Below are 15,836 nucleotides of genomic sequence, written 5' to 3'. Positions count from 1 at the left end.
TCACCATCCCTGGAAGTATTTAAAAGACGGGTAGATGAGGTGCTTAGGGACATGGTTTAGTGGGCATGGTGGTGTTGGGTTGATGGTTGGACTCGAAGATCTTAGAGGTCTTTTCCAACCTTAATGATTCTATGATTCTATGATGATTCTATGATTTTGGGCACAATGCTGAGATACCAGACATTTTTGTTTTCTGGCACCGGTTCTTGGAAGGTTCAAAGGCACTGCAGAACTTCACCATCTCCTGTGAGGCACCTGTTGGTACTGGAATACTTACATCCCTATGAACCTGAACTTTTGCTGTAAGGCAAGGAATCCTAGCCTTATTATTTTGACAGAGCTTGAAACCTGCTAGCTCACCCCTTAAGCCTGAATGAGATTCCCACAACAGGAAGCTCCCTCCCTGCCTCACCTGTGGGGCCAAATAGGGAAACAGCCTTCAAGCACAACCTCTCAGTCAGGTGCTTGGGCAAAGGCAGCTGAAGACAAGACTGTTTGGCACTGGCTGGGATATGCTCCCCAGCATGCCCTGGTGGCACAGCAATTAGGAAACTCCCCTGGAATGCAGCCATTCCCCACTGGCTTGCTCAGGCAGCTTCCTGATCAGAGGTTTCTGTGAACTCCACTCCCACTTCTCCTCCCACGCTACTAAGGAAGCCTCTGCACCCTGAGCTGGGCTGTGACTTCCTCCAGGCAAAGGGCATCCAGAATTACGCAGAGGGATGCAGAGCAGAGGAACAAATAACCTGTCTTGAGGATTTCAGCCTTGGAGTAAGTGGGGCTGGAAGCATCCCCATCATTACCTGACGGCTGAGACATCTCAGGAGGAAAGAGTAGTTCCCATCCAGATGTCATGCTACTTCAGAGATGATTAACAAAAAAAAAAATACAGAATACCAATTCCTTGCATTTCATGCTGCTGCTAATTTTTTCCTCTATTCTTCATTCATGCAAAGCAAACAAGAGTCAGTGGAGGATATCTGCTCATACTTCCTCTGCATGCTCATGGCACATTTCCAGTCTGCAAGGTAAAGCCTTTAAGGGCTACCCCATTTGTGATGATACATGGTGCTGGTGGTACAGACCCACAAACTGCCAGCCAACACTCTGGGCCATCCATTCTTTCATCATTTTCCCCTACCTGCCAGCAACCTGCTAGGGAAGACATGGAATTGGGCATTAGACAAACAACCCAGTTGAGATGGGGGACAGGGATAAAAAATGGCACAGAGTTTGAAGAAAACAACATGGAATAAGCTGAAGAGCTTGAAGGTTCAGGGTCACTTCCCCCTTCCCTGTGCATGTTGATCCATCAGACTTATCTTTCCTCTCTCTCTTTTATCTAAAGCATATTTGCAGCTTCAACCCAATCTTTGCATGTTTCTCTCTGTTCCTGAGAAGGGGCATAGTGGTAGGAGGTCCAGAACAATTAAGATGAGGCTGTTTCTCTGTTCACATGCCAGTAAACAAATTCACAGACAGAATTTAGCATGCATTATATAACGATGTTCAGTCAGAATTTGTATCTGATACAGATTTGGTACAGTTCTTACAACACTTGATTTTTTAGAATCTGTCAGCCAACTTAATTTAAAAGTTCTGGAGCTATTTAAAAAGCAAGCTTTCTAAAGTGTAAATATGGCTTTTATTAAAGTCAGTTTTTAGTAAGAACACCAAAGGAACTTATTGCATTTAAATGCACCAGAGACTTGCATTTGGACCATGAAGAGTTCATGTATAGTAAAGTCCACGTATGCAGCTGGAAATGCTAAGCTGGTGACTTACAGCTAACTCAGTAAGGCTGAGACATACGCACTAGCTACTGAGCCTAACTCAGTAAGGTTGAGGCAAACTGCACTACAAACTTCTTTTTGAGGTGCTTCAATTCACACTCAAACAAGTGAGCAGAAACATCTAGGGAATGTAAGGGTGGGATCCATCTCATCCAGCTTGACATATCTACATCAATGGAGTCTACAGAGTGATTCATCTGACTATAAGTAGATGCCTGCTTTAAAATGAGTTGACTCACTTTCTGGACAATATTGACTTTTTTGACTAGATCCCCATTGACTGCGACTCCAGGCCTATCAGCTGCCTCTACCCAGTCTAAAACAGGAGAGAAATTCAATGAGTTTGACTGAAGGCTAGGGATATTCCAGGGCATGATCTGGAAGCATTAAACTAGCAGCTAATATAGACTATCTTCCAGTTCTCATTGTAGAGGAACTATTGATGATCCTATAGAGACATCACCATAGCAGAAATTATACTGAGATAATATGCCCAAAACAGGCATTAATTAAAAAAAGAAAAAAAGAGGTAGAAAGGAATTATTTGGGTTTTTTAAATCTCCCGTAAGTATAGAGCTTTTTTTTTTACAATGATGTATTATACTGGGCATATACCTACCACATATATACCATTTATGAATATTCACCATGAACCAACGAAGTATTTTTATGTAATCAAAGTCCTGGCACATTAGGAAGATTGTATGTTTGATAGTTTTCAGATTATATCATAGGCTTTAAACTATACCTTATAAAAAGATGCAGATCTTGAAATTTCAAAGATATTTAAATAGAAGTTATTTTCTTAACTAAGGGAAAAGAGACTCATTAGTTACAACTTCTTTTGTAAAAGCATATTCTTGTGACCAGCATGTGAGTGAAGCTTTTATTAGATGCACTGAAAATGTTATAGTTTTTGGATCATAGAACCTCTTCTAGGACAAAACTGAACAGCCACATAATTTTGTTACAGAGCGTGATATAATTTAATCCAAGTGTTGAAAGCCGATAAATACTTTCTTCTTTCCCCATTTGGCAAATTCCATTTTCCCCTTCCCCATACTTCTAATAAAATATAAGCCAGTGTGTGGATTTGTTAACGTACTACTGAGGAAAGGAGAAGAGGGTTTATATTCTAACTATTTTGTCACACAAAGAGAGGCATTATCAAACTAATGATGAAATGCTAGATTTAAGACAAAATACAAGTAATACTTTCTAGTTATTAAAGGTTAAAAATATGCTGGATGTTTAAGATAAGGGTTGTGATTATCCACTCCCTTGTATTTGTCTTGTTACCTATACCTGTGGAAGCTGCTGCCAAATCAGAGTTCCCTATCAATTTTGCAAAATTGTGAATGACTACACCAGAAGGAAAAGTCATATATTGCATTTAAATATGTATCACGTACATTAAAATTTTAGTGGGACATAAGATAGGTTCATACTGTTTCTTATAAAATGTATAGAATTTGATCACAGTCATAAGGAGATCGATGGCGTTTTTTCCAAGCACTATGTTTAGAATGTGCATACTTTTTAACAGAAAGATACTGTCAGCTTTTGATTTTATACAGTTCTTCTTGTAATGCACAGCTCCACATACAGCCCTGCACAACACTGTGAGTGCAGCAACATCACATTCTCATATAGTTTAGCTAATGCTGAAGTTAAGCAGTGTTTGGAAATGGGAATTAACACCACTTAGAAGACAACTATGATCTAATTCCAAAAAGGTGTCAGTTGCAGTCATGTACACTAGCTATCTACAGACAAGTATGCATTAACTATTAAGCAGATAAGAAACCCACAACGGAAATCAACAATTTACAGTCCTGAAAACAACAGGGCCACTCCAAAACATCTGCCACTTTCTACGACCTCCAATCTCATCTTAGGACAATAGGAAGGAAAATGTCCCTCAAAGCAATCCTGATTAATCACCCTCTTAGGTCTTTCATGTCTTCAGTAGAGAAGCACGCACTCTCTGAAAATAGACCCATGCTTTTCAAAGTTCAGTATTAAGAGACAGATTCAAAAAGAGATTCAGACAGATTTTAGGGTTCTACATTGAAGGTTGCAGTCCTCAGAATCGAAACTCAGCTGCCATCTTTCAGCATTGAAATATGTAGGTGCCTCACCTTTGACACTTGAGCTCTCTGAGGACAATAAGGGTTCTAGCAGATCTGCAGTGGCAAACTGTTGCCATCCACTGTTTTCTGCCTCGCCCCTCCGATGAACAGGTTGGAAGTGATGCCTGGAAGTCAGCTAGTCCAACTTCTCATTTAAAGCAGCTCCAACTAAAGCAGGTTGCTCAGTCAGGTTTTGAGTATCTCCAAGGACTGAGATTCCACAATATCTATGGAAAACCCATTCCAGCATTTGACCATCCTAACAGTGAAAATATTTTTCCTTACATGCAGAATTTCCTGTATTGCAACTTGTGTCCATTAGCTCTTCCCCTATGTTGTGGTTTAACCACAGCCGGCAACTAAGCACCACACAGCCGCTCGCTCAATCCTCCCCAGTGGGATGGGGGAGAGAATCAGAAGAGTAAAAGTGAGAAAACTCGTGGGTTGAGATAAAGACAGTTTAATAGGTAAAGCAAAAGCTGCGCACGCAAGCAAAGCGACACAAGGAATTCATTCACTCCTTCCCATGGGCAGGCAGGTGTTCAGCCATCTCCAGGAAAGCAGGGCTCCATCACACATAATGGTTACTTGGGCAGACAAACGCCACCACTCCGAACGTACCCCCCTTCCTTCTTCTTCCCCCAGCTTTATATGCTGAGCATGACATCACATGGTATGGAATATCCCTTTGGCCAGTTCGGGTCAGCTGTCCTGGCTGTGCCCCCTCCCAGCCCCCCGTGCACCTCCAGCCTTCTCAGTCGGTAGAGCATGGGAAGCTGAAAAGTCCTTGACTAGTGTAAGCACTACTTAGCAACAACTAAAACATTTGGTGTGTTATCAACATTATTTTCACCCTAAATTCAAAACACAGCACTGTACCAGCTACTATGAAGAAAATTAACTCTATCCCTGCCAAAACCAGGACACCCTATCACCATACACCCCCAAGAAGAGTCTGGATCTCTTCTCTATATTCGCCCCACCATGCTCTCCTCATATGCTTGTACTCCAGTCTGTGTGACCTTAGTGACACTGCTGCATTCACAACAGTATGTCAATGTCTTGTGCTGGGCAGCCAAAAACAGTACTCCAGAACCAGTCTCACAAGCGCCAAATAGAGGGGAATAATTACTTCCCTGGACCTGCTGGTTACATCTTGCTAATATAATCCAGGATGAGGTTGACCTTGTTTGCCCCAACTGCCAATGCATGCTCAATGTGTTCACCAGGACCCCAGGTCCCTTTCTGCAAAGCTGCTCTCTAGTCAGTTGACCTCCAGCATATGCAAGTGCAGGGGGTTATTCCATGCCCAATACAGGACTTCGCACTTGCCTTTGCTAAACTTGGTGAGGCTCTTGGCAACCCATTCCTCCAGCCTGTCCTGGTCCCTCTGAATAACAGCCCTCCCTCCAGCATATCAACTGGTCCCCTGCAGGCTGGTATCATCCATAAATTTGCTGATAGTGCACTCTCTCCCATAATCCAGATCATTAACAGTGAAGATGCCAAACCACATTTGCCCCAGAATCTGTCCCTGAGGGGTATTACTACTAGCAACCAGCTGTCAGATGGACTTTGTACTGCCAATCACAACCTGTTTAGCCTGGTAGTTCAGCCAGTTTTCCATCCACCTTATCATCTGCTTATCCTGTCCATCTCTCACTATTTTGACTGGTAGGATACTATCAAAGACCTTGGGAAACAGCTTTGCTAAAGTCAAAGTAAACAATATTCACTACTACTACTTCCCTTGTCCACAGAACCAGTCACCTTACCACGATCAACCAATCAGGCTGATCAGGGACAGTTTGTCCTCAATAAATTCATGCTGCCTGTTTCTAATCACCTTCTTGCGCTTCATGACCTCAAAAATGGTTTCCAGGAGGAAATAATCTTCCAGGAGACTGAGGATAAACTGCTTAGCCTGTAGATCCCTGGATCCTCTTTCTCAACCTTTAAGGTAGGTATGACATTTCCCTTTTTCTTCTGTCCCCAGTCACCACAACCTGTCGAAGTCGATGGGCAGCAGACTCACAGTGACATGGGCTAGCTTCCTCAGCACCCTTGGATGCATCCCATCTGTCTCCATGAACTTGTGTATGTCCAATTGGCTTAAGTGCTCAGTCTTTACTGTGGCTACAGCTTCACTCCCTCAGACTCTGCTATTAGCCTCAGGACTGAGGGTAAATCTTACCAATAAAAAAGCAAACCAAAACAATAAAAGGCAAAAAAGGCATTAAACACCTCATCTTTCTCCATGCCTTTTGTCAGTAGGTCCCCCTGCCACATAGAGTACTTGGCCCACATTTTCCGTAGGCTGCCTTTTTGTTGCCAATATACTTACTAAAGCCCTTTTTGCTGCCCTTCACATCCCTTGTTGTTGCAGCACCAGCTGAGCTTTGGCTTTCCTAACTCCCTCCCTGCAGACTTGGGCAATGTCTCTATATTCCATCCAGGTAGTCCTGGACCTGTTTCTACCTTCTGCATACTTCTCTTTTGTATTTGAGGTCAGTCAAGAGTATCCTGCTCGTCCATACTGGCCTTGTACCACATTTGCTCATCTTTCTGTGATTTGGAATGGACCAATTCTCTGCTTTGAGGAGGCTGTTCTTGAAGATCAACTAGCTGTCCCAGGGACAGCTAATTGTCTCCCATGTGATCCTGCCCAGCAGATCCCCGAACAAGCTGAAATTTGCTCTCCAGAAGTCAGGGCTGGCAATTCTACTATTTGTTTTGCTCACTTATCTCAGGATTTTTAACTATACAATCTCAGGGTTGCAGCCAAAGCTGCCCTCAACCTCCACACCCCCAGCCAGTTTGTTCACGAGTAACAGGTCCAGCAAAGCACCTCCCCTAGTTGACTCACCAATCACCTGTGTCAAGAAATTGTCGTTGGATTTTTTGCACTTAATCCATGCTTCAAGTGCTGACACATGTCCGGAACCTGGTGTTCCCTAGAATAAGGAGTTGCACTTTTACTGTTTTGACAGCAGAAATCTCACTCGGCCTTCAAGATCTGAATATCCTTATCACCTGCCACAGGGAATCTCAGGGAGAAGGCTCCTTTAACACAGGTGTAGCGCTGAGGAATACTGTGGCCCTGATGCAAAGAGCTCATAACATATCCTGAGGAGAAATGTGATACAAGTGTGAGGAGGTCAGACACGTTGTGGTGCCAAGGCCTGTTGTGACAGGTGCTACCTTCATCACTCCTAATGAGGCTAGGAGTAGACAAGGAGACTAAGGGGACATTCTCAGGTTGTTGGTGCTAGCTATGGAGATGAGCAGAGCAGTCCTATCCATGTTGAGTCCTATCCATTCACCAGTGTCCAAGGAACACATAGTAGTACTCCAAGACTCATCAGTGCCAAAGATGAGAAAGGTAGCATGCTTCCAGTCACTTCATGTAGGCTTTTACCAGGTGAAACAATGCTGGAGATGACTCCCTGTCACCGTATTTTACTTGCCAATGAGCTTCCTGGCTAATCTCACGTGCCCAAGAAGTCTTGATATAGTGAGGGTTAGAGCTGCTTCCTTGACGGAGGACTTCTTAGGAGAATGGCCTCGTATTGATTCAGTAATAAAGGCTTTTGCCAGTTCACAGCTCCTGCCTATTTAATGTGGCTATAGACTTCCAAATTTAATTATGTCTTCATAACCTTCCGAATCTGTAATTCTGCTGTTCAAGCTCCTGATCTCTTTTTGTTCTAAAATAATGATGAATTGAACATTTATCAGAAATATATCACCTCCTAAGGCAGTTAAGGCTCTTGGTTTGCACAGCAGACGATAGGATCCAGCCTTCATAAGTCACGCTAAGTGAAAAGTAGTCTTTGGAAAAGACTTGTAGAGGAACATACACATCTTGATCATCTAATAAACAGAAAACAACTTACTACCTGTCTGAAATTCACTGTAGCAGGCCACTCCACCTCAGCACTGTCCCTGAGAAACTTGCGTGGGGCGCTCCCTGCCTCATATCCTACACAAAAGGGGAAAAAGTCTCTGAGCTTGAGTAATAGGGCCTGCATGCATCCTACAAGGTGAAAACAGATGTGGTCTATCACTTAAAATAGAACCTGGCTTTTCTTCAGTGAAGGCTGTAACTCCCCAGCTAATGTATTTGAAGCAGGAGGATGACAACTCTTTCTCCTGAAGAGGATTTCTCATCACATATTAAATGGAAGGACATAAACTCTAGGATAGCATTCTAGGCTATAAATTCCAACTAAAATAGGCACCTGCAGACAGCAGTACCTCTGCTTGAAAAAGCTCCAAGGCCCTCTTTTGCGCAAGATTTTTTCACTAGACTAAGCGGTCCCACTCACTCCTGAATTTTGCAGTTCCTATTCCAGGGCAATTATTCTGTTCCTCTGTACAAGGTAGGTTAGACATCTAACTTAAAATTGCAGATTTTCCTGCAGATTGACTGCTAGACAGCTTTTTCAAGCATCACAGCCAAGCTTCAGGAATATTTGAGGCAGGATAGTACGTTTAAAGTTCTTCACCTACAAGCTGGATACTATGCAGCCCTGATGATAATTTTTTCATCAGGGCTCAGATTTTCCTTTTCCTTTGGACTAGAAATCCCATTCCCTTGGAAGCTGGGTTGCTTTTCAAGTGCAGAATGTTCTCTTTGTTCTTCTTGATCAACAAACACCGTACCATGAATGTTAAAGGATACCAAATTTGGGCTTTGTAGCAAGAACCGGGAATACAGGCTCTGTATGGCCCTCTGCCACTGGAAAACAGCCAGGTTCATGAGACAGGCCATTTAAAAATTCTGATTTTTCTCTTAAACCATGTTAACCACTTTAAGTCTAGGTGCTATAATTTCCTTCAAACTTAATTTTATGGCTAACCTCCGCTGTAAATAGGAAAAAAAAACCCAATTTTTTTTTTTACTGTGGTAGCACTTATGATTCCCCAATCATAAGTATGTCACACTTTATTGGGAATCGTAGGTCCCACAGATAACAAATAGTCTCTACCAGGAAGTGTTTGCATTCTTAAGCCAAGCTCCTTCAGTTATCTGCATGCACAACTCTATACATGAATAATCCCATAACGTTATTGAAGATTTCACAAATATAAAGACATGTTTTTAGATTATAGGTAAGTTCACCTGAAGTAGGAAAATACAACAGGTATGAAAACAGAGTTTGGTATCAGTTAAAGAATCATGTTTAATACAACGTCTCCATATTTAATAATTAACTGTTTCTGAATTTTTTCTAGCATTATAAACAGATAAAACTTCAAGAAGGTATTTGGAGAAAAGGTAAGTAAATTAAAATTATTTTTAGCATTTTAAGCGAAATGAAAAACTTTAATGGATGTCAACTGTGTGTGAGGCATCAATGACTACATTTAAGAGAAAAACGTGATGTTGCCCTCCCAGTTCAGTCACAGCAATTCTGAAGCACCTGACTGTTTTGATTTTATATTAAATGCTGAGCCGGGACCTGGTTTAGAAGGAAACTGCAGTTAAGTGAAAAAGAAATTCTATCATAACACCAAGTGCTTCATGTAGTGTTTCTCAGTTGCATGAGAAGTACAACAGCTCGGCTGGAAGAGTATGGACTTTGTAGCTAAAATATGAAATTTTTACTTTTAAAAAGAAGGATAAATAAGTAATCTTGTTTCTTCATTTCCATTCCTGACTTTCCATATCCTCTCCTCTAGCTCACATAATAAATGTAGATTACTTTTTATAACGTCTTATTGTGAGAAAAAAGGTTTTACACTGAAGAACATGAATTTAGTGAACTTTCACTACTCTGAGCCTGTCCCAAGGTCTAAACTACATGACATTTCTTCTTACTTCATATGCAGAGGCATTTGACTAGTCATTCTGGAGCCTCCCAAGGCTTCCAAGCAATTCAAGGGCCATACCTGTACTGGGACCATAACACATGATGAGCCCTCGTGTTATTCTGCAGAAGCCAAGCCCCTAGTTGTTGAAGGAAGACAGAGGAGGCGGTGAGGCTGATGTTGCTGCATTATTCGGGGCTCCAGCCCAATCCTTTCCCATCACTGGAGTGGTGAAACTTCCACTGTGAGCTGTTAAAAGAGCTACCTCTCCCCTTGTTTTTCTAAAGCATAGCATAGGTTTGATATGATTGACAAGGGAAAGGGGAGGTTTTCTAACTGAAAATCATCAGTTAAAAGCCTGTACTTATTTTTCAGTTGCTTAACTTTATTGTTTATAGCATAAAATTATAATTTGGGATTAATTGCAATTTCATTCTTCCCTCCGTACTTATGGGGGAGTCATGAATCTCTGTGTTGTAGCTCCAGTGCCGAAGTGTTGCAGAGAGGAGGTAGAGGAAGTTGGAAGCTGGAAAGAAGGCTAAAATGGCCGAGATTTACCAAAAATTAAAACCAATGGGTCTGCGGGAGGGCAGCAGTTTGGAAAGTCAAGGGAAGACAACACTACTTCAGCACTTCAGCATTCAGTTTTAATGTTGACTGAAAATGTTACTTACCAAAATGAAGCCTGTGGTATGTGTCTTTTGTCTCTCTCATCGCTATGAAGACAAGCAGGAAGCATAGCCATTCCAGCAATAGCCCATATTTGCACTACTTCAGATGTGGAATTTATTTCATACATGTATTTATCTTAAAATTTATGCACAGAAAAATATAGGGGGGGGAAAGTATGTATGTATAGAGAATTTAAATATAGATGTGCCATGGTCCAAAAGGTTCTATCTTACGATTCTTCATGAGTGAAGGAGAAAAACTTATTTCCAAATCTCAGTCTTGAAAGTATCCAGCATACACGGCTCTGTATGGATATTTAGGCTCAACTTCCCTCCATCCCCAAGGCCTGCAGACTCCAAATTTTAGGTCTTTGGATGCACTGCAATGTTCTGTGGCACACAGGCTGAAAGTAGGCAACAGAAGGAAAATAATAGGGTGGGTATCAGCCAAAATGCTTTTTCTAACTAATTTCTGTATCATCTGTGTCCATCCCACATGGACATGCTGCATGTAAAATGAAAGTTAGTTTTCTATTTCTGTTTTCTTGTAAATACCACAAGATGACAGTTGTACCCCACCTGCCCTGAAAAAGAAATAAAGAACACAGTTAACTATTCAGCCAGGTGCACCTCTTTCAAAATGCCTGTGGCAACTGGGCTAAGCAAACTAGAGGAAATATTCATCAGAAGACCCACCACCTCTCTTCATCATCCTTTGAAACAGCGACAAGGAACTGGTAGCAGCACCTAACTGCCTTGATTTCCGGTTTCTTCTCCCTAATCAGTGTGAACAAGAGGGACAATGCTTTGTCCTGCTGTTGGTATCTGAATGGTGTGGATGCTGGAGCCTTTGAAAGTGGAATAAAGGAAGAGGGAGCCCTGCCTTGCCTGAGCTGCTTATTTCCACCTTCTCTTGCACCAACGCTGCCCTTCACACAGTGAATCTTCTTAGGTAACAAGTCCCTTTAAAAGGTAACTTTTTCGTCCTGTAAATTTTCAGCTGAATTAATCTTTATCTAGGTTGCAGTACAGCTGTGTGAATGCTAATGCCAAGAGGAATGAAGAAGAGGATGAAGGTGAATGATATGCTTCTGTTTGGAAGCAGCACCAGTTTAAGGCATATTAAACTGATTGTGGAACAACTTGCCGTTACCTAACCACTAGCAGTAGTTCCAGAACTTGCCATCGGTTTGAGTATTTAGTGCATAACTGTAAAAAGCCACTCTGCTGCAGGATGAAGCTATTACTGCTGTTCAGAAACTGGCTAGTCAGACTGCTACCGATTCATGAGCTACTAGCTTGGCGAGTCAACTACTGCATTGGGTTAGTGATATCATTATATAAATTATTTACCCGTAGGTTTTCAGCATCAGGGATTTGCCCAAAATCTCAGTTGTTCCTAGAACGAAACAGCACCACAAGGACCCACATTGGTCAAGAGAAGATATGGATACTATGCATGCACATGTTCATGACTCAGAGGTGACCCCATGAAACAACTGCCTCCTAAGTTATATTATATTCCATATTTTGAGGAGATTTGAGCTTTTACATCAAAACTTGTCCAATAAAAGAGCTAGGAGTTGTCTGTTAGATTTTTCTTCCCCACCTTAAAGGTTTAAGGGGCTCTTAAAGTGCACGGAATATTTTGTCCCAAATTAGTTTTATGTATTGGGGTAAGCAGAGTCTTAAGTTAATACATAATCTGGCACACAATTCAAGAGCTACTTCCTGTAGTAGCTATTTTGTGGTAATGACATGTCATTTCTGTAGATTGTGTAAATTGCTGGCTCTGGTTTTACACTTCAATAAAATCTGCTTGCATAGCTCGTACTTCTCCTTTCATTACAATTAGGCAGGCAGAAGTTCAAACAACAAAACTTTATTGTTCATGTCTGTAAGTTAAATAACCACTGCCAGGTATAAAATGTTTTAAAAACAATATAACAACATGCAAACCACTGCAAAGTTGTACTGAAATTGCAGTGTACTTTAAGAAGTGACTGATGTGCAAACAAAGAACATAAATATCAGCTGCTTGCAATGCTCCCATCTCCTCTCCACACACCCTTATTTCTTGTGTAAGTGGTGCATCATGGAATATGAGGAAGAGTACTTAGGACAGCTAAATTCTGGCATCAAACACTATAAATGTATATACATCCAAACCGTAACTTGTACCTTATATTCAGACAAAAGATTATATTTTCATATTAACAATCTACTTCCTTCTCGAACCTCCACAAAAATGCTGAAAAGTCATTTTTTAGAGATCAAGATACATATGAAGTATTTCAAAATAGCAAACCCTTACTAAAAATTAATTGGCAATGCTGCGGCAGAATATGAACTCAACTGGTGAGTTTCTTTGCAAGTATCTTTACTTACTGTCTTTGAGTAGTGAACTGGCAGCAGCTTTGTCCAATTAATTTTGACATGAACGAAACATGATAAAGAGAACTATTTATCAGTACTTAAGTCCTGACTACTTTTATCATCCATAAGACATTATGCAGAATACCAGGACTCTGGTTTTTAGAGATGACTCAACATTTTCTGGGGGCCACCGCTCAACTGCTGGACTCCAGTTCCAACAGACTTACATGTAGACACAAACTACTTTTAGGCATTTGAGTTCAGGTCCTGGAAGAAGCTACGGGAGCTGTAACTTGAAGAGCTCCTGTTCTCTTACTGATACGATACGTGGAGGGCACCAGCACAAAGAACGGCACACTCAGCGAGGCTGGTACAGTGCTGCATTCGATAGTTTACACTCAAAACGTGCCACCCTAGATAGCTGGCCTGCAGTGGTCTCTCCTCCTGCCACACCCAGGCTCGCGCACCTGCCTATTTATGACTTCCTTTCCAAATGTTAAACTTCCCATAACTTAATTTGCACTTACAAAGCTGTGGGGCTTAATATTTACTGCTACCTCCTATTTAAGATCAGCAAGTTTACTACGGCCATAACAAATTAAACCCAAAATACGTCTGGTGATTGGTGGCTTTGCGTTTGCTAATTTTTAAATTTGTTCATAACATCCAGTGAGCAGTACTCTGCTGTGGCACTGGACAAAGGCGAAGCTTAAGAGAAACTCCTTCATCAGGCAGGACAACTCATTTTCAAGACACCTGGAGAGCTGTGGTCTTAGAAGTGTGCACAAAAGCTTTTCAGAAGGCCAGTGACTGCACAGCATATTGTTTGCGGTGGAGTTTTGTCATCTACCAATGCAGGGGAAGATCTGTAGCACTACCTAAAAGGCCATCTAAAATCCTGCCAATTTTTCCTTCAAAAATTTGCAAACATCACATCCCCCCCACTTCCCATGAAAAGATGTTGAAGAATACTGCTGCTTCAATGATTTGTTTGAAAACTGCCTGTTTCTCTCCAGCTGGCACTGAACCATTTGCAGGCATACAGAAGAACTCAGCTTCACTGACTTCTATACCCAGGAACTGCAACTTGCCATTGAAACCAGCAAGAACAAACAAACAAAAAAAAAAGTTTTCCTTTCTGCATCTTCTCTGGGACCAGAAGAACACCAAAAAGCAGACTTTTGGTGAGTCTTCACTGTAACAAATGTTCAGTATAATATCCAAGTATCTAATGGAATATTTAATGAAGAATTTTTTTATAGAACAATATTAACTTTAAGCCGTAAAACTCTCAATTCTAAGCAAGTAACCGTGCTTATGAAGATATCATATAAAAGGAACTGGAAACCCTTCCCTCTCCCTCAACCATAGGGGTTTTTTTGTTTTGGAGTTTTTTTGTGGTTCCCCCCCCCCAAATAAGAGGCATGTGACCATAGAGTAGCCCTCTGAGTTCTAGTTATATTGCTAGAAGACATGTCCCAAACATTTTGTGAGGATGGGATGGGGACATCCTATGTAAGGACAAATAAAGCAAACAGCTGTGTAAAGCTCTTCTATCATTCTCGCACCTAATTGAAGCCAGCAGTACCACAGTGAGGACAAAAAAGCTCTTAACATTATGCTCACTAGCCATTCATCAGGCAGTCCTTTCTTAAAAATTAAAACAAATAAATAAAAAGAAATAGCAGGCAGTGCTTACTAGTCTAAACCTTTGTTAGCAATGAACCCACCAGAAGCCCTTGAGCAGAGATTAGCAAACTATGTAATCCTTTGGGAATTCTCCCAGGACATCCAGTTAGTTGATCAAGCTGTTCCAGTCTTGGGACTGAGATGCTGTAGCAACAGTTAGGACTGAATGCAGTGATCACAGCTCTGCCTAGCAAAGGGCTAACAGTTCAGGCACTGCTGAAGGCTCAGATAATGCACCTAACACAACACAACTGCTTCAGCTACTCAGAGCCTTAAGCCCATATGAGGAAGCCAGCACCAAGACCACCACCGTAAGGAATGTTTTTACTACTTGGATTACAAGTACAGGACCTGCTACCCTCCTTTCATACACTGACTCTGTATCGGGCAGTGTTATTCTGAGTAATTAGCATTATGTTGGAATGAACTGAGCACATCACCAGATAGCTGACTTCCTGTATTTGAGCCCAGTGTACAGGTATTTTGCAATCACATTACATATAGTGACTATAAATGCAAATAGAGCCAAATAGCTATTAGGATATGTTTTCAGGACTGAATTTCAATAGGACTTCAGGTTCCAAGACACCTTATAAGAAGAAACAACTGAAGATACTGGTTTTTTTCTGAACTTAAAAACTACTTGGGACAAAGTTTTCCAGGCCAGATGTCTGCCTCAAGCTGATATTTTCAGAAGAAATTTTCAACAAGAATGTAAGTATGGAACTAGGGAGAGAAAAAAAACTCCCATTTTTACTCAAGTACAGAAAAAGCCCTCTTAATGTACTTGAAAAGGCCCTTACTTTGAAGGGAGAATTTGAAATTTAGTGGGTGAGTAGGCTTTGAATCGGGGATATGCCTTTTGGGCAGTTTTCCTATTGAACATCATGATAAAGCAATAAGCTTTTGAATCTCAAGCTGCACATGCACAGCAAAAAAATAAAAAAAAATAAATTAAGAGCTAGAAGCTAGGTTTTCTGAAAATTCTGTGGCATCAGCAATGCTGCAGGTTGGTCCTAGCAGAGTTACCCCCACCTGAGGCAGCAGTGGGGACTGCAGTTAAAGCTGGGGCTCCGCTGTGCTCCGTGCTCCCTCTTCTGGCACCCTGGCCAGCGCAAAGACTCAGCAGTGGGCCGCGGGGGGGAAGGGAGGGGAGGAATGGGCAATGCTGGGAGGCTACAGCAAATGCATCCTGTTGGGTATACCCCATTCCTATTTCTGTCTTTATCAGGGATTTACACAGAGCGGCGAGTTTCTTGCATCGAACTGGTGGCCTCTAACGAACTGTCTCTCATTTTCTGAGTTCCAAATTCGAGCCTCTGGAAACTAAGTGCAGAAATACCAAGCAGTATCTACAATAT

The sequence above is a fragment of the Pygoscelis adeliae genome, unplaced genomic scaffold (genome assembly GCF_000699105.1).
Source record: "Pygoscelis adeliae isolate BGI_AS28 unplaced genomic scaffold, ASM69910v1 Scaffold113, whole genome shotgun sequence".
NCBI classification, from domain to species: domain Eukaryota; kingdom Metazoa; phylum Chordata; class Aves; order Sphenisciformes; family Spheniscidae; genus Pygoscelis; species Pygoscelis adeliae.
The sequence above is the reverse complement of the archived record's forward strand: the minus strand, read 5'-3'. Positions refer to the sequence as shown.